The sequence below is a fragment of the Mesoplodon densirostris genome, chromosome 9, assembly GCF_025265405.1.
Source record: "Mesoplodon densirostris isolate mMesDen1 chromosome 9, mMesDen1 primary haplotype, whole genome shotgun sequence".
NCBI classification, from domain to species: Eukaryota; Metazoa; Chordata; class Mammalia; order Artiodactyla; family Ziphiidae; genus Mesoplodon; species Mesoplodon densirostris.
This window is the reverse complement of record NC_082669.1, coordinates 74,789,142-74,815,403: the sequence shown is the minus strand read 5'-3', so window position 1 is coordinate 74,815,403 and position 26,262 is coordinate 74,789,142. Positions and strand designations below refer to the sequence as shown.

At 37.2% G+C, this 26,262-nt stretch overlaps 1 pseudogene; it reads right to left on the bottom strand.

The window, feature by feature from the left end:
• Positions 1-18,880: 18,880 nt before the first annotated feature.
• On the bottom strand, positions 18,881-19,503 carry LOC132495794 (akirin-1-like; annotated as a pseudogene).
• Positions 19,504-26,262: the final 6,759 nt, after the last annotated feature.

The window sequence follows — 26,262 nt, the reverse complement described above, 5'->3', positions numbered from 1 at the left end:
CGTCTCCCTGATCGACGTCAGTGCGTCAGTGCGTCAGTGCGTCCACGTCCCGGCTGACGCAGTAGCCCTTCCTGTGGGCGGGGCCAAGCTGCGCCTGCGCACAGTCGACTGGCCACGAGGTACCGCCAGGACTCTCCGGTGGTCGCCTTCTTTCTCCTCGAGACACTTCCCACGCGACCTCCGCTGGCCTTGCCACCGCCTAGCCCGGAAGACCAACAAACAGGCATTTGTCAGCTGTAACCCTCAAATCACAGACAGTAACGTTGTGCTACTTGTGAGAAACAAGATCAAGGAAGAAATGGAGGCTTTTGTGGAAAGTTCTAGCGGAGTGGCAGAAGTGAGGATTTGTAACTTATGTACAATATACATTTAAATAAGTGGATTGAATTTTAAAAAAACGAAGACAAATAATGAAGTTGACACGTTTGGAAATGAGAGCACTAAAGCCGTTACGGCAATGGAGGCAGCACGCAGTGAACACCAACATCGCTTCTCTGGCAGCCCTTCCTTATTCGCAGATAGGAAGTGCACAGTCCTGGGCGGCCTACCCTCCCAGCACTCGCTCCTGGACTTTCAACGCAGCCTCTGGCAGAATGTTGTCTGTACTCATTCTGAATTCCAGGTACATCAAGTTTCTAGCGCACGATCAACTATCAACGTACTATTAGTCATGAAAAAAAAAAAAAAAGGAAAAAAAATGCAGAACGCCATTAGGCAAAATATATTCTGGACTGCTGTTACTGATATAATCCTGGCTGGAGAGAGAGCCAGAATATGATGTGGTGTGGCCTCAGTGTTCTTCCCAGCAAGGAGTCTCCCTTTGACACGGGAAGCCTGGGGCCTTCAGATGCCCAGCCTGGCTGCAGGGAGCCAAGGCACCAGAGGGAAGCTGGTAAATGTGTCTCAGGTATCAGCACACGCATGCTTGGAACTCCTCCCTTGTGTCACTTGTTCTACTGCCCTAAATGGTTTCTTGCATCCCCACCTCCCACAGCCTGGAAGAAGAATGCAGAGAAATTCGCCTATACCAGCTGCATACCAGGTACCAGAGGCTTTGATAATCTTCTCAAATAAACATACTGTTTCTAGAATAGAAGCTGTAATTGGTGTAATCGCCTGATTAAGTTTATGATAGTGCATAGTTATTTGCTGAGATCCAGCTGCTTACTGCTGGTGGCTATCTCTCCAAATTCCCAGGTGTGCTATAGCTATGTTTTACTATTATGGTAGAGGAAAATCTAGGGGATTTCACATTGTCCTGCTTTATTATTTTTTAATAGATTAATTAGTTAATTAATTAATTTATTTATTGGCGGCATTGGGTCTTCATTGCTGCCCCCGGGCTTTCTCTAGTTGCAGCAAGCAGGGGCTGCTCTTCATTGTGGTGCGTGGGCTTCTCATTGCGGTGGCCTCTCTTGTTGCGGAGCACAGGCTCTAGGCATGTGGGCTTCAATAGTTGTGCTGCGTGGTCTCAGTAGTTGTGGCTCGTGGGCTCTAGAGTGCAGGCTAAGTAGTTGTGGCACAGGGCTTAGTTGCTCTGCGGCATGTGGGATCTTCCCGGACCAGGGCTCGAACCCGTGTCCCCCTGCATTGGCAGGAGGATTCTTAACCACTGCGCCACCAGGGAAGCCCTGTCCTGCTTTCATTTCATGAGGTAGAGAGCCAATCTGTGGGTTCTGCCACTTACTGAGTATATCTATTTAAATCACTTATCCAGGAAATAGGAATATAAACATAATATGGGTCCTTGGGTCCACTGAGGTTGTCGTGACTTGAATGAAAACACGGTATATCAAATTACCACCACATGCCCTGTTTTGACTTGGAAAATATTGTGGTATTTTGGGCCTCCAGGGATAAACACCAATTTTGAGCCTGTATTTAATAAATTTTTAAAGGTCTAGGGACTTCACTTTTCCTGTGTACCAGTCATCAAAGCAAATGGTGGTAAATACCTTTGAGCAGACTAAGAGATTTATAGTACATATGTATGGCAGTTATTCAGGGTCAGTCCTAAAGGGAAACTAGCCTCCCCATCAGTCAAAAACTTTAGGTCTGTGAACTTAGATCTGTAAACTAGGTAAGTAGCTATGACATCAGTTGTGCTGACTCAAGTCTGGTTTTTGGCCACAAGACCTATTTTTTGTTTTTTTATCTGTTATATAGATGAAGTAATGGCTTAGTCTGTTCAGGCTGTATACCCATAGATGGGTAGCTTATAAACAACAGATTTAATTCTCGCAGTTCTAGAGGCTGGAAGTGCAGGATCAGGGTACTAGCATGGCTGGGTTCTTGTGAAGGCCTTCTTCCAATTCATAAACTTCTCATTGTGTCCTAATATGGTGGAAAGGGCAAGGGGGCTTTCTTGGGCCTCTTTTATAAGTGCATTAATATCATTCATGAGGGTTCCACCCTCCTGATCTAATCACCGAAGCCCCCACCTCCTAATACCACATTGGACATTAGTATTTCAACATATGAATTTTGGGGAGATATAAACATTCAGACTACAGCAAGTAATATTTAGTAGGCTGCCTATGTATTTTACTTCTAAAGACACCATGATCAATTTTTACACATTGGTAAATAAACAAACCCCCCAAAATCCATGTTCAAAACATTCACATCACAACTTCATTTTTGAGGCATATTTCAGGAATTGCCACTTACCTTCTCAGTGGAAGTACTGCCACTTGTCCACTAATATTCTGCAAAATCATCTTTTGCATTGAAGACAGGATGTTCAAAACCCAAGCTTGCCATTTCTTTCTGCAAACTTTGCAGTGCAGAATTATCCCTTCCTCACTAGTGTTTTTAAATTTTAGTCACATGACAGAAACATGCAGCACCCCTTAGTATCTCAAAGCACGTGAATTGACAGACCTTCACAATCAGTCACAGGTGATCTTTTAATTAATTGTGAATACCATGGAACATCATGGATTACCAGCATCCTATTCTATTAAAAAAGGAACCCATCTCTGTTTTCACAGCCAAGGTAAAAATTAATTGTCCTAGAATTTTATTTTGAGGGCTTGCTTTGTAGGACCTCTTTTGATACCATGCATTGTATCATTCAGAGTTCAGACAGGATAACAGAAACCGTACTAAGTACCTCAAAAGAGAGAGTTAAATATAGGGAATAGGCTAGCAGGTGTTTCAGCAATTAAAACATTAAACAGCAAAAAAGGAAAGAAACACAAAGGTAGGAACTGCAGGAGCTGTTGCTACTCCTAGGGTAGGAGGACCAAACAGAAAAGTTGGTTGGCATTATCATACCTGAAAGCCCAGAGAAGAGGCCCAACAGTTAAGGCTCTAATCTCTTAGAAGGCGACACAACTTGGCTGCTGTTAGTACTTCACCAGGAACTTGGAGGAGGCAATTTATGGAGCTGGAGTTCAGACTCTGGGGACGGTTGTTGTTTGGATGGATTCTGCTAGTAACCATTGAGAGGGTGCAATGAAGCTTGTTCTGAAAGAGCTGAAAGATACTCGAGACTGGCACCAGTTGCTGAGACAATGTTGCCAGTAACAGTAAGCTCATAGAAAGAAGCAAATCCTTTTCATTTCTCTCACCTTATCGACTCCTTTGATTACTCCATTTACTGGAATCAAATACAAAGCCAGCTGATAAATAAATGTAGTTTGCCGAGTCCCAGCTCCAGAATCAGAGAAAACCCGTATATATATAGGGATTTGTTCCAATATGTATTTTCTCACTTTTGGAATCAAGTGTTGATTTTCCAGGTCAGTTAATCTCACTGGAACTTTTTTTTAAAGTTTTTTTTCTTTGTAAGCATTTATTCTAAATTATATTTCCTTCCCTTTTTACAGGAATCATATTCACAGCCTACTTTTTTTTTGAAGGAAGAGGTCTTATACTCAGATTAAATGTCTGTGTTTATACTTTTTAAATAGAGTATCTCTATCAGCACTTTGCTGTTACTGAACATATCAAAATTTTGCTTGGTGAACACATTGAATGATCAGGTGGCTTTCTCTGGAATCTTGCTATCATCAAATCATTAACTCTCCAGACTTTTTCTGGGTAGCTCTGACTTGGAAATTCTCCCTCTACTACCTTGAGCGCTTCTCCTTGCTCCTACTGAAATGTCTGTTTGGTTTTATGTTTATCCACTGATAAAATGGTCCTCTAGATCTCCATTATCACCTCTCTGACCAGGTTCTTTGAGTAGGGTCCAGGAATAAATAATCACATTCTTGAGTGTTACTGACCCCTATGATTTGTTCATTTGTTGCTGTTCTTAAGAATTGGCAAAGACCCATGAAGGCAGAGCTGCAGGGGCACAACCTTCCTTTTCAGCTTACTGTGCAACCCAGGTCATCGTGCCAATCAAAGCCATCTTTAATTTCATTTCCAAATACTTGGTGTCTAGAAGAAATGTCTTTTCCAAGTCTCCAAGTCCCCAAGTTATCTTTTATTTCTTCTTGTAAATTTACTAATTCTATCCTGAACTCATTGTTTTCTTGTAATATCTTGCCATACACAATCAATTAGCAATTAACACATGCTATTAAGTTTATTTAATCATCATGATCATCAGCCTAGAGCTACAAGTTCATTAGCTATATAGCCTCTTTCAAGTTATCAAGTCTTCAGTTTTATTAAATATTTTGCTGCTGTGCAGCATGAATCTGTATCTCACTGCTGTCTGGAAATAGTTTTCTCACTACCTTCCACATGATAACTAAGCCAGTGTCATAAATTTTAGCGTTTTTTTTTCTTCTTAGAACAGAATCTCACTTTTGCCATAATGTTTTTATTACTCAGGTTAGTCTAGTCTCTATGATGGTAATTAATGTATCCCCAGATTTCCCTAACAACCTATTTGTTTCTTGTTCTCACAGTCTGTTGTGGGTCCAGTAGCTGTTTTCCAAGTAGTAACTCAATGATTCAGACAGTTGCCTTGCAGACATGCTGTTTAGAATATGTAGTTTCTAAGTCAGCAGCAGGGGGAGTTGGATGTTCACACACTGGCCTGTAAATGCTTTAACATGGACGTGTCATTGATGACTTCTGCTTACCACCATTGTCCATAATTAGTCATATTCCCTGGCTTAACTGAAAGGGTGTTGGGAAGTGTGGGGAATCCATGGATATATTAGAGGAGCACATGGGTATATGGGGAGCTGTAAATGCAGAGGCTCAAATGAACATTGATATTCATGGTCATTCTTAAGTGGAACTTAGATAACTCAGGAAAGTTAAGTTCCTAACTGATAGAAATTTAGATTGTTTCCAAACTTCTGGTGTTAAAAAATGCTTCTGTGAATATTCTTGCTTCTGTACTCTTACTGATGTATCTCCGGAAGATATATTCTTAGTGATAGAATTTCCAGGATAAAAAGCACTTTAATTTCCTACTTGACACTACATGGGATAGATAGTTCTTTGTGCCCTCTATAATGCTGGGTATTTTCAGTCTTTTTATATTTGCTAATCTGGAAGATAAGAAGCAATAATATTTTATTATTTTTATTTATGGTTATTAAAATGAGTTTAAACATGTTTAATTTGTGGTGTTTTACCCTTTAGATTTCTTTAAGTTTCTGTTTATGTCCTTTACCCCAATTTTTTTAAAATGAGAATCATTGTTATATTTTGCAGTTGGCTCATACCATGACCTCCTGATACCATAGTGAAAAAAAAATCATGCCTAGCAGCCACAGTTTTTGTTTTTTATGTCTCTCTTTTATGGGCAGTTGGAGGCACTGGTTCTGAAACTGATCATCAATAGGATTCTTTCTTTGCTCCTCTCTGCCTGCCTGTCCCAGATGGGTGAGAAAAAATTAACTATCTCTTAGATGGGCCATGGTCCTAAATACTAGTACAGATGCACTAGATTATGGGATAAAATAACCCTGTGCTCCATAAGGTGTGCAGGAATGACATGTGGATTTTTTGGTTGTGTGGTTTTTTTTAAGCTAAATTTCAGATGTTTTTAGGACATATCATCCATTTGTGATATTAGAATAAAACTGGATTATTTCAATTATTGATCTATATCTTTTGATTATAATATTTCATTAATACTGAAGAATTCTTAGAAATCTAAAAATGTGTTTAACACAAATGAGGCCTTATTCTGTATTTAAGATTATTTATTAAAGTAGTATCCATAGTTAGCTTCTACCTATCAAACATAAAAAATGGACATCTTTGATGTAAGACTGTTTTCTTTAAAAATAAATGTATGTCCTGCTGTAGATAGTTTTTACCTTTTCATAATTCAACTTTATAGTCATCAGATTAGTTTACTGAGAGCACCTGAAAGGTACACCACACTGTATTGTAAAACAGGTATTGAAGAGATGACTTGTAATTTAGCGAGTATATTGTATAAGAGTTTTGATAGTGAACTCTGGGAATTCATCTGGTCAATTTCATTAAAAATTATCAGACTTCTCATTCACTGATGAAACAGATATGACAAATAATGGCTGATGTCAGTTGCCAATCACACACACAGATGTCTCCAGCCATCATTCTGTTTCCAAAAGAACCCTCTGTGCCTTCCTAACTCTGCATTTCACTTCACTTTAATATATGTATCTTGCTTTTTTTCTCTTTATGATTTTATTATGGTCTCACATGCAATTACTTCCATTATTTGAAAATAATATGGACTTAATTTCTTTGGCAAAGCCAAAGAAGAAATATTGTATGGTTCAATATAGCCTCCCCATATGTATTATATTCTGATTGGTATAAAGGTCAATCTAATTCTAATATAAATCCCCTGAGGTGTTGCATTTTAACAATTCAGATGAGTAGACACAGATTTTCTATGCTTATTTAGGTACTTCAATTTCAAATATTAGCAAGTAGATAGTGTCATCCATCTAATTTTGCTCTATACTTATAAAAAATGCCCACAATACTTCTACAGAATGTTTTTCTTAAAGCATAGATTTACCTCGTCTATGTATTATGCTTATTTTTGCCAGACTTAATTTTCATAGATTCTTTTGTATGATTGGACACCTATGGTGCTATTTTGTCACACATTTTTAACCAAATATAACAGACAACCAAATTGGACAAGTCTGTATTCAGAGAAAATGATATTTCCTTGTGTACATTGTAAAACACATATTGGTGGCCTGGAGAAATTTGCATCAATCACCTCGAGAAAAATCACATGGTTCCTTTAGTATAGAAGAGGAGGTCGAATTTGTATGTGTGTGTGTGTGTGTGTGTGTGTGTGTGTGCTTGCGTGCAGATGATCTTTATATACTTTCAAGTACTAAGACTGCATAATTCCGTTATACTATATAGGTTTCTAAGACTCAAGTCTTGTGTTGGACCGAGTCATCTTCCTGTGGAGCCCATATACTAGTGATCAGCCATATAAAAGCCTCCATTTAGACATTATGAGCTTTCTTAGAAACAGAGTCCAGAACAACCTCAATAAATTTTGTTCCCTTTATACTTTATCCTCTTTTCTGCAAGAGGCGATATCTGCTTAGGAAAGATGCATAGGATGGAGACTTGATATTGGTAATGTTTGCTTAAGGTCAGATTTTTAGGCACAAGACATTTGGTATGCTTCAGACTCCTTAAAATGACATGTGGTTTGAGAAAAAATGTATTATGAACAGAGGGCTAAGAAGAGTGGTTCTGTAGAGATGGTCATTCATCTGCACTGCGTTATCATCCTCCAGTGTGAATTACAGTCCATCCACAAGCACAGATACCAGGGCCAGCAGGCAGGTGGAGTCTGACAAGTTCATGAGAGAAATGGCCTCCCTAGTTTTCAGAAGGAGATGGGACTGGGGACTTAGGGCTTGGTTCTCCTTTAGAACTGACTACGCTCTGGGATGGTAGTAGAGAGCTCTGAGGCAAGAGTCAAGACTGGTTATCGGAAAAAAACTGGCCAGTGGAGATCCACTAACCCCTGAGAGGAAGGGCAACACTATCTTTCATGAGTGGTCATGGGAGGAAGACTTGCTAGTCTCTTTGGACCTTAAGGATTTACAGAAGACAGAAACTGATGGCTTTAACCCATCACTATCCTGGGGCATGCAGACCACAGATTTCCAGCTGAAGAGAGAATAGAATAGAGGTTTCTTCCTCTTTCCACTGTAAGAGAGTGACAGTTTACCAGCTGTCAGATTGCCAGTTTACAGAGGCAGAGACTGAGAGGTCAAAGAAGGGGAAAAAGGAAGGAAAGCAGATAATGAAATTCTGTTACTTTTGTCTTCTGAGCCTGCAGATAAGAATGCTGATTACACACAATCCCTACAGTGTAAAGCATTGCAGCATCTTGACTTCAGGTGCCTAGAACCTTTTGTATACAAAGGGAAATAGAGCACCCAGAACAGTTGCCTCTTGTTGAAATAGGAATTGTGAAGGAGACAATAAGAACTTTAACAGAAAATAATCGGACACATAAAGACATAAGATGGCATTGAAAGATGACCTTAGATCCTGATATATTTAGGGATGAAAGGATGTGATGTCTGAGATTTGTTATAAAATAGTCCATTTGGGTTAGGAGGTAGTGGGTATGGGTTTCCATGAAGCAAAATTGGCCATGTGTTGGTAGTAGTTGAAGCTAAGTGGTGGGTACATGGGAGGTGGGAAGGAAAGGTGTGTATGTTATTATAGTATTCTTTCAACTTATGTATAAGTGTGAAAATTTTCAGAATATTTCATTGAGAAATTATTTTAAAGAATAGGATGATCACTACTGAGAACCAGTTTAGTGGCCTGGAAGATCAAATAGAAGAAATAACAAAAATTTCTGAAAGGAAATACAAAGACGTTGAAATCAGGAAGGAAAAGATTAGAGACTTGGGAAAGTGTTGGATAATAGAAATTTAGAAGGAGAATAATGAATACATGGAGGAATTATAGTAATTAAAGAAATGACAAAGGAAATTTTCCCTAGTTTGAGTAATGATTTTTAGTTTGTTAATTGAAAGGACTTAATAGGTTCCAGGCAGGATTCATATAAAAAGACATATTTTGGTATATCCCAGTGAAGTTTCCAATTCAGAAAATAAAGAGAAAATTCTTATAAGGCTCCAAATAGAAGAAAAAAAGTTACATACAAAGAAAAAAGTCAAGCTTTCATTGGACTTCTTATCTTTAATATTGAAAGCTAAAAGCAGTTTAATAACTTCTGCTGACTAGTGAAAGAAAAGGACTGCAACTCGAGAATCCTACATGTGGATGAGATATAATTCACCTATCAAGGAGAAAGAAAGATATTAGTTTATAAGTAAAGACTCAGAGTATATAAGACCCACACAGTCCATCTGAAGAAAATCCTTGCTAAGAATTCCACCCAAATGATGAATGAATCACAGCAGTGGCCTTAGGAGAATAGAAGACATGGAGGAGAAGAAGCATTAATGAGGCTAAATGATGATTCTGAAAGTAGAGGAGGCATCATGCAAAGCAGACCTAATAAGAGTCTGCAGTGAAAAGTGCTAAACTATTCTCACTGTATCCCGTGAAACCAAGGATTGGGGATGAAGGAAGAGGAAAAGACAGAAGAGCGAGCAAAGGTCTCTTCTGACACTGGGTTGGAGTGGGTTGGGGGAAGTACTTACACCCCAAGCCTCATCTTGTTAGGTGGGAAAAGCAAATTGGGAATAGAGCCCTGAGTGGGGAAAAACAGTTCTCATCTTTCTTTCATATAAGAGTAGAGACATGTATTCCTTAATGAGTCCTCAGAATAAGAAGATAAACATTACAGGAAAAACATCTCCAGAGTAACAAGAGGAAAGGGGGTTGTGTAATGATTCTATAAAACTAGGCAAAATTAAAAAAAGGAAGAGAAAAAACGTAACCAAGGAAATGAATAGTAAACATAAAGTAAGATCAAGAGATAAAATTAAATCTATCATTATACAAAATGTGAATAATCTACATTTTTTCTGTTAAAACACATATACTGTGAAAATAGAAAATGTTCATTAAAGATGAACACACTAGAGTGGTTAAGAGTCCACACTACCACTGCAGGGGGTGCACGTTCGAACTCTGGTCAAGAGAACTAAGATCTTGCATGCTGCGCAGCATGGCCAAAAAAAAATTAAAAAATAAAACATTAAAGATAGCTTCAAGATGGTGGAGGAGTAAGATGTGGAGATCACTTTCCTCCCCACAAATATATCAAAACATCTACATGTGGAACAGCTCCTACAGAACACCTACTGAACACTGGCAGAAGACCTCAGACCTCCCAAAAGGCAAGAAATTCCCCACGCACCTGGGTAGGGCAAAAAAAAAAAAGAAAAAACAGAGACAAAAGAATAGGGATGGGACCTGCACCTCTGGGAAGGAGCTGTGAAGGAGGAAAAGCTTCCACACACTAGGAAGCTCCTTCATTGGCAGAGACAGTGGGTGGGCGGGGGGTAAGCTTCAGAGCCACAGAGGAGAGTACAGCAACAGGGGTGCAGAGGGCAAAGTGGAGAGATTCCCGCACAGAGGATTGCTGCTAACCAGCACTCACCAGCCTGAGAGGCTTGTCTGCTCACCCGCCAGGACAGATGGGGGCTGGGAGCTGAGGCTCAGGCTTCAGAGTTCAGATCCCAGGGAGAGGACTGGGGTTGGCTGAGTGAACACAGCCTGAAGGGGACGAGTGCACAAGAGCTAGCCAGGAGGGAGTCCAGGGAAAAGTCTGGAACTGCCTAAGAGGCAAGAGACAAATGTTTCGTGGTGCGTGAGGAGAGGGAATTCAGAGCACCGCCTAAATGAGCTCCAGAGATAGGCGCGAGCCGCGGCTATCAGCACAGACACCAGAGACGGATGGGCATGAAATACTAAGGCTGCTGCTGCAGCCACCAAGAAACCTGTGTGCAAGCACAGGTCACTATCCACACCTCCCCTCCAAGGAGCCTGTGCAGCCCACCACTGCCAGGGTCCCGTGATCCAGGGACAACTTCCCTGGGAGGACACACGTCGTACCTCAGGCTGTTGCAATGTCATGATAGCCTCTGCCGCCGCAGGCTCGCCCTGCCTTCCGTACCCCTCCCTCCCACTGGCCTAAGTGAGCCAGAGCCCCCTAATCAGCTGCTACTTTAACCCCGTCCTGTCAGGGTGGGGAACAGACGCCCTCAGGTGACGTACACACAGAGGCAGGGCCAAATCCAAAGCTGAACCCCAGGAGCTCTGCGAACAAAGAAGAGAAAGGGAAATCTCTCCCAGCAGCCTCAGGAGCAGCAGATTAAATCTCCACAATCAACTTGATGTACCCTGCATCTGTGGAATACCTGAATAGACAACGAATCATCCCAAAATTGAGGCAGAGGACTTTGGGAGCAAATGTAGACTTGGGGTTTGCTTTCTGCATCTAATTTGTTTCTGATTTTATGTTTATCTTAGTTTAGTATTTAGAGCTTATTATCACTGGTAGATTTGATTATTGATTTGGTTGCTCTCTTCCTCTTTTTTAAAAAAAATGTATGTGTATGCTTCTTTCTGTGATTTTGTCTGTGTAGCTTTGCTTTTACCATTTGTCCTAGGGTTCTATCTGTCCTTTTTTTTTTTTTTTTTAGTATAGGTTGTAGCACTTGTTATCATTGGTGGATTTGTTTTTTGGTTTGGTTGCTCTCATTTCTTTTTTTAGTACTTTTTAATTTTTTAATTTTTAATAATATATTTTTTATTTTAATAACTTTATTTTATTTTACTTTATTTATTTCTTTCTGTTTCTCCCTTTTCTTCTGAGCCGTGTGGCTGACAGGGTCTTGGTGCTCCGGCCAGGTGTCAGGCCTGAGCCTTTTATATTTTTTATATATAAAACCTATACAAATTTTGTTTAATCCTATAAATGTCCCTGTACTAAAATGATACCTGGTATACTTGATTTTCCAGAAAGCACCATGCTTTTGTCATGTAAAAATATACATAGATTCTTGGTAAGATCTGTAGGGTAGGGAAAAATGCCTGTCACGGGAAATTCAGAAATAAATGATATTTCTGAATATCATTTTTCAGAAATAAATGATACAAATATCAAGGAAGAAAATGAAGGGAAAAATATAAAGAAACAAAAGTTGATAAAGAAATGCTGTATTGAAGTCTAACCGTTAAATGTCAGTTTCTACCAAAAGCTTATATTCTTTTAGTATTTTAATAAATTAATTACCTGTTCTTTAAAAAGATGACATGTATTAGCATTGTCCAGCAATTTTCTAGTTTGAGAACCATTCTTCCTCAGTTAATCTATTGTTTATTTGTTCAAACTCTACACTAATAAACAATTATTCTGTTATTCTAAACAAATATGTTAATCGCTTCTTAAGGTCACCTTTTCAGAGTATTACTCTGAAAAGTAATTCAGAGTGATTACAAGATGAAAGAGTGAAAAGAAATGAGCCAAGAATATGCAAATGAAATTTACATTAATTAACTTTACAATGATGACAAGGATGAGTGATCTTATTTTTAAATCAGAAATCACTCCTGAACTAGCAATTCACCATTGACACTTATTGTCATGGTGCTTCTAAAATGACATTTGAAAAGATCACTGTTACAATATATTCATATGCTTTAAATATAGACATAGTATTAGCTCAACCTTCTAAAATATTCACACATGTAAAATGATATGCCTACAACATAGATTTATTGAGTTCATTTTGTTGTCCAGCCATTAGTCAAGGCTTTTGGAATACAAAGAAAATAAAACTAAGTCACTAACCCCAATAAGTTTCTGGTTTAATGAGACAGATATCTAAAACAACTTTAATAAAATATATGTGTTATCACAAATTGGTGAGGGTAAGACAAGGGAAGATGAAAATAATGAGTTAAGAAAAGCTCATTAGGGTAAGTGTTCTTTAAACAGGGTCTCAAACTATTTAAGCATGGGATGGCTAAATTATTCCCCACAAAGAAAAGGGTAAGCAGAGAGCACTGCAGGCAGGAAGAAACAGCATATTATACATGTAACAAGAGGGTCAACCAATGACAATGGAACTCTTATTTTTTGAGGGGAATTTTCAGGATCCTAAGGTTCTGTTTGGCATTCATTTAGGTTTATATCATGACCTAACCTGAAAAATTAAAGGACTAATAACACCAAGTCACTAGAAGCAATGTAATTTAATTAATCCTGAAGCAAGATATGCTTTTTTACATTTCTTAAAGATTCACTAGTACCTTTACATATTAATGGTGGAAAAGATGTTACATCTGGCCAGGACCTATGTATGCTACACTTAGGGAAAACAATTAATTTCAGCATTATTTTAAAGGAAAAGTTTAAAATTTTGTTCTATGTTTAATTACATCAAATTGTAACAGAATCAAATTGTAATTACATCTAATTGTACAATTCAGTGGTCAGATTGACAACATATACACGGACCATTCCATATACAAAGTTTTTCAGCCCAGGGGGGAAAAATGAACTCCAAATATAGTTTTGTTTAACATACAGTTATTGAGTATCTGGTATATGTGCTTGACACTGAGTGATGCTAAAGGATAGGCATGAACTTGGATAAAATGCTGTCTCTTCATATTCTTCAAAAGAAAGAGTGCGTGTAAAGCTGTATTAGAAGAGGATGCATATGTATGAAGGGGATAAGGATAATCTAGTTGGAAAGGGCGCATCCTGAGGAGTTGTTTCTGGAAGCTGTGTCTGCATAGTAAAACTGTCATTTATACTTATATTGTGTGCTTATTTTGGGAGAGGGAACTTTGGCGAGGCTGATGGAGGTTTATGGTGTTAAAGTCGTTCTTTGGTGACATCATTGACTATAATCAAAACATTTACTTCAGGAAAAAAATCAAAAATGCATTGGAATTTTATTCAATAAGCCTAGGACAAATCCAATTAAAAGGATCCCATGATGAAATATTGGCTAGGCAAAATACAAACACCTTAAATAATAATGCTAAACAGTGCTCTAGTCTGGATAGGGAAACAAATATGCGGCAGAAGTATTGCAAGAATAGACGTCAATATCAATTTATTTGAGAATTCCTAGAAACCGAAGGGCTACTGTAATTTATAAAGGATTCCCTGAGAGGTTATTTATCTTTATTTACCTAAGAATCATAGAGAAGATGTCTCACAGTTAAAGCCCTTGAGTACAGAAACCAGAAATACATTTCACTGTGTACAGTTCAAAATTATTATTCAAAATATGTGAGAAAGATGAACTGCTCTAATAAGCCAGAGAGGGACCTGGATAAGGAGGCAAAATATTGAGTAAAAATATCAGAATGAGCAGAGTGAACTTTGCAGAGATCAAGTCATGTTGAACTATTAATCCTAAAAGCTAACAGAATACTCGACCAAACTCTTAGCCTATAGAGGAACTGAGCAACTCTTCTGAAGCAGAGAGGTTTTCTGTCCCCATTCTCAAGTGCAATAATAGCTAATACTTTAATATTTTAATGAATCTTAGCATTTTGGTACAGAGATGCTTTAGTAGCTCCATAGCCTTTGCTTAATGATATATTGCAATCCCTAGCTAGCACAGGATCTCTCTCCTTAGATAATTTGAGTAGTAAGTGTATACTTCAGAGTTTAAAAGACTAGTGGAAACTAAAGAATTGAAATATATTTCTTGTTACTTCAGTTTGCCTCTCTGAAGAAGATAATATACTGATTAGCAATCCAACAGAGTTTAACAACTGTTCTATTTAGGGGAAGGTAATAGAATGGTTAACTAGTGATAGGCTTGTTTCTGGGAAACAAAGAATGTTACTACCACAAGTAAGGTGTCAACCCAAAAGTAATGTGCTCTAAGTCTACAGCAAATTCTTATTCAATGATTGGATAGTTTTTTGTTTGTTTGTTCTTGTTTTTCTTCTTAAAAGTAAATCTATCATTTGGGTCTCCCACCTAGGACATAAATGCAGTCTCATCTTCTTTTAACTGAGATTGAATTGGTTTTGGATATGTTCTAATGTCCATCAATATTTCCTCCCTTGTAAGAATATTTATGACAGTACATGACCTACTTTCTGAAAAACGCTTCAGTTTAAGGTTTAGAAGTACTTCCTGCCTTTAGTTATCCTTTAGAATACTCTTTGCTGTTCAGCAAACACTTATCGAGTGGTTACTGTGTTCCTTGTATTGATCTAAGCATCGTTGGGGAATACTATAGCTTCTGCTTTCAGCTGAATTTGGGAGATGAGACTTGCCACAGCAGAGTCAGAGGAAAGCTCTGGGAGTTCAGAGGAGGGAGCAATTACTTTCAGTTGAGAAATCAGGAAAAACTTCAAGGAGGATGTAGTATTTGTGTGAAGTCTTGGGAGGATGAGTAATTTGGGGTATTTGGAAAGATGGGGTTGGGGGGAGCACATAGAGTCACAAGTAGAAGGCATATATAAAAAATAGCTCAGGAACAGGAAACACAGTGTATGTTCTTGAATTAACATATTTTTGATTGCCTGCACAGTTTGACTCCTTCTCTGGACATAGTACCTATCTAGAGTTATACTGCTGGTTGGCCAACTGCCAACTGGAGTCTGTCCTTAAAAACTTAAAACTAAGAAACCAAGGCACTGCGGTAGGATGATAGAGATGAGTTCATAAAAATATCACGTGGGGTCAGGAGAGTGAAAGCCATGTTTGGTATATTTGCTGCTGAGAAGCAAAGAAAGTTTCAAGAGGTTGCCTCAATCCTGAGTAGTTTCCCAAGTCTCATCTCCAGGTTTCATGCAATTAACTCTGTTCTGGTGCTATTTAAAGACACTATACCCTTTCAATAGACGCTCCTTTATTTGAACTACTTGAGTGGGTTTTTGTTCCTTGAAATCAGTCTTGACAAACATGTTATGATCAAATGGTGAGTCTAGATTGATTGGTGCCCAGAGTGCCTAAAGTGAATCAGTACAAACTGTTTTTGAGATAAATGGGGCTCATATTATAGAATTCCCTGATGTCAATCAGTTTTTCTACTTTGGGAACAATGAAAGAATTTTTCTGAGCATGATGATGGGGACATCAGAACTATATCCTTGAAAAGTTAACTCAGCTTTAATATGCAGAATGGATTGAGGGAAGAGAGTGAAATAGACAAATTGAGAGACTGATTGGGTGATGTGATTGTGGTGTAAAGTGATGACAGTAGGAATGAAAAATGTTTTGAGTAAGAAGAATTGTCTCAGTGAGGCAACTGCTCAGATGGCAATGTTAAAAGAGGGAGAAATAAAGAATGTCTTAGGCAGTTTCTGCTTAAATGACTACCAGAAAAGGGGGCACCTTAGGCTATAAATTTAGAAATTGATTTCATGGAGGTAATATCTTGAAGTATGGGATGATAAGAGATCAATAAGCGATGTAGTATAGACAGTTATGGGGATAGGGGCTTGACAAAAAAACCTGGAACCTTGAGAAATGTCTACACTTTAGATAAGGTCAAGAATGAGAAACTAGATTAGTATGGAGATTTCTAAAATGTAGAAGAGCTAGTGATATGAGGTTTATAATTTGCAGCAAGATTAAGGATATGAGAAAAAGGCCAAAGGACTTGGATGGAGTGAATCATTGGTGAAGTTGTGTCAATACAATTTCAAATGAAGTGGGTGATTATGAAGGGAAGACTACTTTCTCAAAACATTTGAAGTAGAGAAAGGGGAATGTATTGCTTGAAGGGGTAGTAAGTTCAAGAAGAGATTTAGAAGAGTCAAGACTATATTGTAGGACTTCCCTGGTGGCGCAGTGGTTAAGAATCTACCTGACAATGCAGAGGACACAGGTTCGAGCCCTGGTCCAGGAAGATCCCACATGCCGCAGAGCAACTAAGCCCGTGCACCACAACTACTGAGCCTGTGCTCTAGAGCCCGCAAACCATAACTACTGAGCCTGCATGCCACAACTACTGAAGCCCGCGTGCCTAGAGCCTGTGCTCAGCAACAAGAGAAGCCCGTGCACCACAACGAAGAGTAGCCCCCCTGCTCGCCACAACTAGAGAAAGCCCACGCGCAGCAACAAAGACCCAACACAGCCAAAAGTAAATAAATAAATAAATTAATTAATTAATTTAAAAGAAGATTATACTGTGTAGTGAGATACCTTGGAAATATTGAATATTCAAAAGCATGGTGAAAATACTCTTTAAAGCATAATGGTTATGAAGATGATAGGGAGGGTGAAAGTAGGGCACAAGTGTCAATCTTGTAGAGTGAAGGTAAAGAAAAGAGAATGTGTCAAAATACAGATATTTTGAGGCAGGAAAATTGGAAGAATAAACAATTAATACTGAATGGCCTCAGACAATAATAGACTAGAGTATTTGCTGAAAGGAATAGGGAACTTAAGGAAAGTAGAAAAGGCAATCAGGTGGATATGAATAAATAATTGATGAGTTAGCAAGAGTTTGTAGTAAGACCAATTTGTCTAGTTTCACAATATTTTCTATTAATTTAAAGGGAATAAGGAAAATACTAAATTGAAAGAGTAGGCAGAGAATCATGAATTCTTTTAAGTATAGAATTTTTTTTAATAGCTTAAGTATTTTATTTGTTTGCAACTAAGCTTGTTAACACTATATAATGAAAATGTACAAAGAATAATGTTCCAGTTTTTGGCTAGATTTAAGTCAAAGATATTCATTAATAAGGAATCTTTGAATGTGAATATTCCAGAAACTTCTCTAAGCCATCTGATCAGGACAACTGTCTCTGAATGTTACCTTACTTTGGAAGGTACTGGCATACATTTGAATTAAACTCATTTTTTTCAAAATAAGCCTTAATTTAAAAAACTATTCTATATTCAAACTAGAACAATTTTAATAGAACTTTCCTTTCCAGAAAAAATAATAAAGGAAACAAGGCATTTTGTAAAACATGGTCTTGAACAAGTCACAGTAAAAAATAAATGTGTACTTAACTTCCACCTGCTCAAAACAGAGGCTACTTTCTGTTCCTCAGCCTTGGAAATAAGGTGAAGAACAGTCTGTAAGCAACTTCGGGCAGGGGGTTGCCCAAACAAAGCTCAAGCAATTGAACATGTACATCTCTTAAAACAATCTGGGGGAACCTGACCAAAGGATCCAAATTCTATTTTTAATAACTGATACAAAGGTGAAGTGGCGCCTCCCAAGTAGCAGTGCCTCCGGGGCATGGCCCAGCCCCATGCTCACCTTTGTCATGCTCCCAAGCAAAGCCTGATGCCCCTGCTCCAGAGGAGACTCTTTTCCTTCTTAGAGGTTCAGTGTCCAGGGAGCTCCTTGTGTGAAAGAGGTGAGCACAGACTCCACGTGGGTATTTTAAGGCTTGGAGTCAAAGTAATGTTCTAGCACAGCTAGGCAGCGTCGTGTGTCAAATGGCCTGTCTAGGGTTTGTTCTAATTCCTCACCACGCATTTGTAGACCTAGGACCACAGACCTTTGCTATGTCGTCATAATCACATCTAATGTCCATCCTAACTTATGACTCATATTCTGTGCCTGGAAATAGTCCCTGTATTTAACAATAATACCTACACATAAAACAATCCACTGTTACAACTTACATGGTCACACAACATTAATGATCTTCTGTAGACCAAAGCAATGTTTTTAACCATAATTGTCATGCATCAAATTCACAGTCAGAATCCCCAAAGTCAAAAGACTTTGCACAATACAAATAATAACAAAATACAGATACACACACTCTCACACACACTTCTTACAGAACTGTACTTGGGGAAACTCCATTTGTTGAGTGCCACTGAGGACATATTTTGCTAAACTGCTGCTCCAGGTATTTTTGTTTGGAAAATCTATCACAGCAGGGCACAGCTGTTTTTTGGATGAGCAGAAAAGAAAGATATGCCTGTGGCAACTGGAAAGTTTTAAGGTCTTTCAAGTTGTATAAATGGACCTGCAGAAACATTTAAGTGTTCTCAGGATGCAGAGTTGGAGCTGAAATGTGATATCAAACTAGTTGCAAAAAATGTACAGCAGTCATCTCTTGAGGTCAAACCTGGTACCCAGATATGCAAGAAAGATTCAGGACACGTAGCTTGTTGGCCTTGTCCCATATCATCGCATAATCTGATCATGTGTGAATTTCACAAAAGATTCATATTGTTCTGCTGATTTGGTATTGAGGATTTGCTCATACTCCTCCCGAATTTTATCTTCATAGTCTTTTAAGAGACGCTCACATATTATTCCAACTTGTCAGAGGGTAAAGGTGGGCTGGTCCTTCATCCAAGAGGAACCTGGAGAACTAGGTGCTGTGAGCGCTGAGTGAGGCTGACTTTCCGAAGTACAAGCGTCACTCTGATTAAGAACAACTTCTAAACGTCTCCACCGCTGATAAAGACTATATTCTTGTTTTATGTTCTGAAAAATTTGCCCCACAGTTGGAAGGCGCCGCTCGCTGCTGGGTACGGCGGGGCGGGCTGCTGCAGAGTCAGCGGTGGGGTCTGCTCCTGAAGCAGCATTGGCAGCTCGGCGTCCGGGGGCCTGAGGCCCGGAGTGCGGCCGGCAGAGGGACGCAGCGCCGCCGCTTCGGGGAGCCGGGGCTCAGCAGCGCCGCCTCGAACTCCATGGGCCGCTTCCACATCGCCCCGCGCGCCGTGCTGCCGAAGGGTCAGGCACCGGGAGCCGATGAGGCTGTAACTGCGGCCCAACCTCCCTCTCCTCAAAGGAGCTCGCAAGCCAAGCCGGCTCCAGTACCGGCAGCCAAGTATAGAATTTCTTTTACTACCAATATGGTGGGTGACTAGATATTCTGAAAGACACTCTCATCATAAAACATTTAGGTGCAGAAAAATTAATGCAAATAGGCTATAAAATTGATAGCTGAGATTAAAGAGTTGAGAAACATAACCAAAATAGTAAGGACACAGAATCTGTGGCTGCTTTGGACATTTACTTTTGCTAAGAACTAGACTTGATTTTTATAGACTCTTTGGTGAAATTAATACAATGTCTGGGACTCTTACAAAATGACGAGTTGGAATCGAGACCCACATATAAAGCAAGAACTCTCAAATGGCTATAATGCCAATGAAAGTGTGATAGAAAATCTAACCTGCCAGCAAAGGAAAATGACAAGATAACTTGTCTATTTTAGGCAGATTCAGAATGGGAAAATAAAAAACTCTGAGAATTTGTAACCATAGGACTTCCTCACATTAATTGTAAATTAAATTTACTCTAATTTCAAGGTCCAGAGAATCCTAAGCTGAAAAACTGAAGTGGCCCTGAGTTTATAAAACTGGAAGACATGCGACAGAAACAAATGCAAATAATCTCCCTTTAAAAAGTCTAATATGAGCACATAATAAAGTTAACCAAATGTACAAGGAATAAAGCCCCTATGAGTAAGAGTGAACAAAATTAACAAAACAGCATACATATATTTCTAAGAACTCTTGATATTGGAATTACTTAATACAAAATATAAAATAATTGTTTTAAAATTGCTTCAACTCGGTGCTTTGTGACCGCCTGGAGGGGTGGGATGGGGAGGGTGGGAGGGAGGGAGATGCATGAGGGAAGGGATGTAGGAACAGATGTATATGTATGACTGATTCACTTTGTTATAAAGCAGAAACTAATAAAAAAAATTAAAAAAATTGCTTCAGGAAATAAAATATAGATTTAAAAACCATAAATCATAAACATAAAAAGGAATAAGAAACCATCAAAAATTATCAGCCCAATCATAAAAGAATAACAAGAACAACAAGAATAACAAGAAAAAGCAACAAAAGATTTGGAAATGAAAGAGATTATCATCAAATTTTAGAATGCATTAATGGGCTAAATAGAAGATTGCATTAAAAAGAGAATTTGTGGAGTTCTCTTACCATTTGGCAGAGTAAACCTCTAACATTCTAATTGTTCCAAAATGATGTGAAGCGACTCTGGACTAATACAAAAAACCAACCACTCTGAGGGCTCCAGAGTGAACAAAAAAAGGCAGATTTTGGAGGGAAGTTGAGACTTGAAGAAAAGTCCTGACATAGGTTAGTCCATTTTTGTGGATTTGGCCTGAGGGTGGGCCATGTTCACAGCACAGAGAAAGACAGCTGAACTTGTAATAAAAGTGCATTGCCTGTGCTGGAGAATGAGAAGAGTGACCTGGAAAGGAGAGCGTATAGAAGGAGAACCCTGTGTTCTATGTACAATCACTACCTAAGTGTCTACCTGGTCTAAAAATAGCACATGCAGGCATCCTGGCTAAAAGGTTAAAAAAAAAAAAAATATATATATATATATATATATATACTTAAAATTGAGTTGCTGCCTGTTTCAAGTGAGATAGAGATTGCAATAGGAGCCTAATCAAGGTAATTGCTTGCTAAAAAATAGATCAAAGCTTGTCAGAAGAATATAACTATATCAAGATTCTCCACCACACAGTTTTCACAATGTCCAGGAAAAATTCCAAATTAATTAATATAAGAAGAACCAGGAAAATAGTATTATTCTCAAAGGAGAAGAAAATCAACTGCAATATCCCAAATGGTGGAATTATCATAAAAGAATATAAATTAACTGCTTAATATGGCATGTACTTGTGAAAAATTAAAGGATAGGAAATCTCAGCTGAAAAGTAGAAATTATAAAGAAGAAACAAATGGACATTTTAGAATTTAAAAATATAATAATATTTAAAATTTTCAGAATTCCCTGGATGAACTTAACGGAAGAATAGAGGTAACAAAGAAAAGTGTCTGAACCTGAAGATAGATGAATAGAAATTATCTAATTTGAAAAGGAGTGAGAACAATACTTTTTAAAAGAGTTTCTGACTTTTTCCCAGGTTGTAGAAAGCTGGAAAGAGCATCATCACTCCAGATAATCTACAAAGTCATTACTTTAGAACCCATCAGAAAACTGAGGTCTTAGGCAGGCAACTACCCTGATGTATAAGAAAATGCAGGTTCTTAGAAGATGTTATTTGAGTCTTGACTTACCTACAGTAGTGCATGAAAGGAAGATGGGGTCACCATTTTGGAGAGTGAGAATGAAGGTAAAAATTAATCCTAAAGCAAGCTGAAGGAAAGAAATAACAAAGTAAAAATCAATGAAATTGAAGACAGAAAAAAAAAGAGATGTTTTAAAAAACCCAAAAGCTGGTTCTTTGAAATATTAAAAATTAATAAAATTCTAGAAAGAGTAACCATGAAAAAAAGAGAAGGCACAAATTATTAAATGAGAAATGAAAAAAGGATATTATTATAGATCCTACAGATGTTAAAAAGATAAGAAAACAGTCTGCTTTACAGTCAGTCAACTTTATGCTCATAAATTTAACAATTTAGGTGAAATGGACAAATTCCTTAAAAGACACCAACTAACCAACCTTACTCAAGATTAAATAATGTGAATTATTCTGTCTATTAAAGAAACCAAATTAATAAAGTTTTTCAAGAAATAAATCCCCAGGACCAAAGGGCTTCACTGGAAAATTCTAATTAACATTCAAAAAGGAAATATTACTGTTTCTACATTAACTTTTCCAAGAAAAGGAAGAGAGAAAACATTTTGCAATTCATTTTTATCAGGCCAAAACCCAAACCAAACAAAGACATTACAAAGAAAGATTAATACAACAATGTCCTTCACAAACTTAGATGTAAAAAATCCTTTGCACAATATTAGCAAATCAAATCCCACAATATATAAAAGGATAATATATCATGACAAAGAGGGATATATCCTGGTAATTCAAGCCTGATATACATTTGAAAAACAAATGATGTAATTCACAATATCATCATATTAGAGAGCAAAAAGCATATCACATTTGAAAACCAAAAATTTGTATAATTTTTTTCCAGAAATATTTCCTGGGATTTATTACTGAATCCATCTACTGATTAAGCCTTGAAATGTCTCTGTGGGAATGTTTTATTTTTAGGTTTCACTTCCTTAAAATTATTAAACTATTCGGATTTTATATTTATTTTTGTTTTAATTTTTATTGTTTCTTTCTTGGAATTTGTCAACTTTATCAACATTTTAAATTTATTGGCAAAATATGTTTATACAACCTGTATTAGTTTGCTAGGGATGCTATAACAAAGTACTGCAAACTTTGTGTCTTAGAAATTTATTGTCTCAGTTCTGGATGCTAGGAGTCTGAAATCAAGGCATTATTAGGATTGGCTTCTCCTGAAGGCTGTAAGGAAAAAATCTGTTTCATGCCTCTCTAGTAGCTTCTGGCAGCTCAGTTTTTCCTTGTAAGTGGCATTCTCTCTGTTTCTTCACATTGTTTTCCCTCTGTGAACGTCTGTCTCTATGTCCAAACTTCCCCTTTATATTAGGACACCAGTCATACTCTATTAGGTCTCTCCCTAATAACCTCATCTTAACTTGACTATACCTGCAAAGAGGACTTCAACATATGAAGTTTGGGGGACACAGTTCAATCCATAACAGTATTACTTTTTAATATCTGTAGAATTAATATCTGTAATTATCCTTAATAATTAGTTTTGTAGAATGTACAGTTATACCTTTTTTATTCCTAAAGTGGCTTTTATGTTTTACATTTACATTTTACATTTATATTATTTATATTGTCAGAGGTTTTTCAGTTTTATTAATCTTTTCAGAGAATCATATTTTGACTTTGTTTATACCCTCTCTTGGATATTTGTTTTCTAAGTTACTCATCTCTGCTTGTGTCTTATGTATAATTTGCTTTTCTTTCTCTAACTTCTTGGTTAGATTCTTGAGATTTTTACATTTTATTCTTCATCTCTAGTTCTATTTGAAGGTTATAAATTTGCCTCTGACCACAGCCTGAGCTTTATCCCTCAAAAATTTCACTCAAATTTTACTTGAAAAATTGTGGGGACTTCCCTGGCAGTCCAGTGGTTAAGACTTTGGCTTCCAATGCAGGGGGTGCAGGTTTGATCTCTGGTTGGGAAGCTAAGATCCCACATGCTTCAAGGTCAAAAAACCAAAACATAAAACAGAAGCAATATTGTAACAACTTCAATAAAGACTTAAAAAATGGTCCACATCAAAAAGAAAATCTTTTTAAAAAAAAGAAAAGTTATGAAGATGAAGACAAACTAAAAGAATAATATAAGAAGTAGAGGTATCCTTTTACAAATTGTTAACTTTTTGTCTTATTTGTCCTCTCTTTCTCATCAGTAGGTAGGTCTGTTATTTTCTGAACTACTTGAAAATAATTTTTTTTTTTTTTTGGCGGTACACGGGCCTCTCACTGCTGTGGCCTCTCCCGCCGCGGAGCACAGGCTCCGGACGCGCAGGCCCAGCAGCCATGGCCCACGGGCCCAGCCGCTCTGCGGCATGTGGGATCCTCCTGGACCGGGGCACGAACCTGCGCCCCTGTATCCTCAGGCAGACTCTCAACCACTGCGCCACCAGGGAAGCCCCTGAAAATAATTTAAAATTTTATGACAGTACTCTCTGAAAAAAATTAAAGCTATGTTCCTCTAATAATAAGAATATTTTCCTATTTAACTGAAACATCATCATATCTATGAAATAATTTTAAAAATTTATTTATGTAATAGTATTGTTGAATATAATATTATTTTTTTAATTCCCTAAGGGTCCAAACATATTTATTATGGTTGTTTTAATTTTTTTACTCTAATACCCTATCTTTTTTCACACGCCTGCATACATTGGAAAATGGTAAAATGTGATTTAAATTATTTCCTAAATCTTTCTTGTCATGTTTTCTTTGACCCAGTTGATTAATTTAGAAGTGCATTTCTTAATATCCAAACTTACGAGGAATTAAAAGTTATCTAACTTTGCACTTGGCCAGAGAACATATTCAAGATGATTTCAGTACTTTAGTTTTTATTGATACTTGGTTTTGGTGAGGCATGTGCTCAGATCTGATCAATATTTAATGTTCATTTGAGAATTTTGTTTGGCAAGAATTTCTGTTCTGCAAAAAATTTTGTTCTGTAGTTGTTACCAGTAGTGTTCTATATTATGTTGATTAGATGAAGTTTGTTAATAGTACTTTTCAAATCTTTTATATGTTTACTACTGTTCGTCTGGTTATCTTTTCAATTATTGAGAAACATGGGTTAAAAATATCTTGTGTAATTATGGAATTATTTATGCCATTTTTTAAAGTCCTATTTTGTTACTTTATATGCTTTGAGGCGTTGCTATTAGTTGCATACAAATTTATGGATATTACCTATATTTGGTGAATTAAATTTTTATATTAATAAAATTTATTTTTAGGACTTTATATTAGTACACTGCTCACTGATACTAATATAGCTATTTCAGCTTTCATTTGGTTAGTTTATACATGGTATATGTTTTTCTATCTTTTTATTCCCAAATTTTAAATCCATGAATTTTATATGTCTTGTGGAAACTATTTTTTCATTGTTAATAATTTTTTATTAACATGTTTGCATTTTAATTAGAATATATAGAATTTTATATGTAGCAGAATAATTGGTATTTAATATCTAAATTTGCCATTGTACAATTTTATGAATTTTTCCCACCTGTGCTGTGTTCCTTTTTCTCACCTTTCTTAACTTACTTTGAATTATTTTTATTATTCTAGTTTTCTTCTAGCAGCCAAAATAATTGTATGTGCTTTCACTATATGCACAAATTACAGTATGCATTCTTGAATTTTCATATGTGAGTTAGTACTTTTATCTCTTCCTGGGTAGCTCAAGAATCTTAAACATGTTTAATATATTTAGTCCCGTTGAACTTGCAACTTACTTCTTATAGATGATTAAAAAGTTCTCAATCTTATTTATATTTTTGGAAATGCAGATTAAAACTATAATATGATAGCTCTACACACTTACAAATTTGACCAACATTTAAAAAGTCTTTTAGAGGATATAGAGCTATTAGAATTTTCATATGCTGCTGAATTGGTGTGCAAATTTGTACAATCACTTTATAGAAGAGTCTGCTAAACAGTGAACACAAATGTTCATAAACGTAATGTTTGGAATACTTTAATACTGGTGACAACCCAAATGACTATCAACATTACATTGAATAAATAACTAGTGATGTATTTATATAATGACATCTTTTAAAAATGTGAAAAGTAATAATCTAGTGCTATGTGTAAAACAAGATAGATGAATCATTCAAACCTAATGTTGAGCTAAAGAAGCAAACCATAAAACATTTATATAAAGTTCAAAAATAGGCAAAATATTTATGACATCCTTAAAAGGAAGTTTTTTTCTCTAAGTGGGATGGAATATAAACAGTTTTGTTGAGCATCTTAAACCATGGCGAGAAAGTCAACATACCTTCTAGTGGTTCCTATTTTCAGAGAATTTGGGAAATATAGTTTGCAAATTCTCAACCCTGGAGTCAC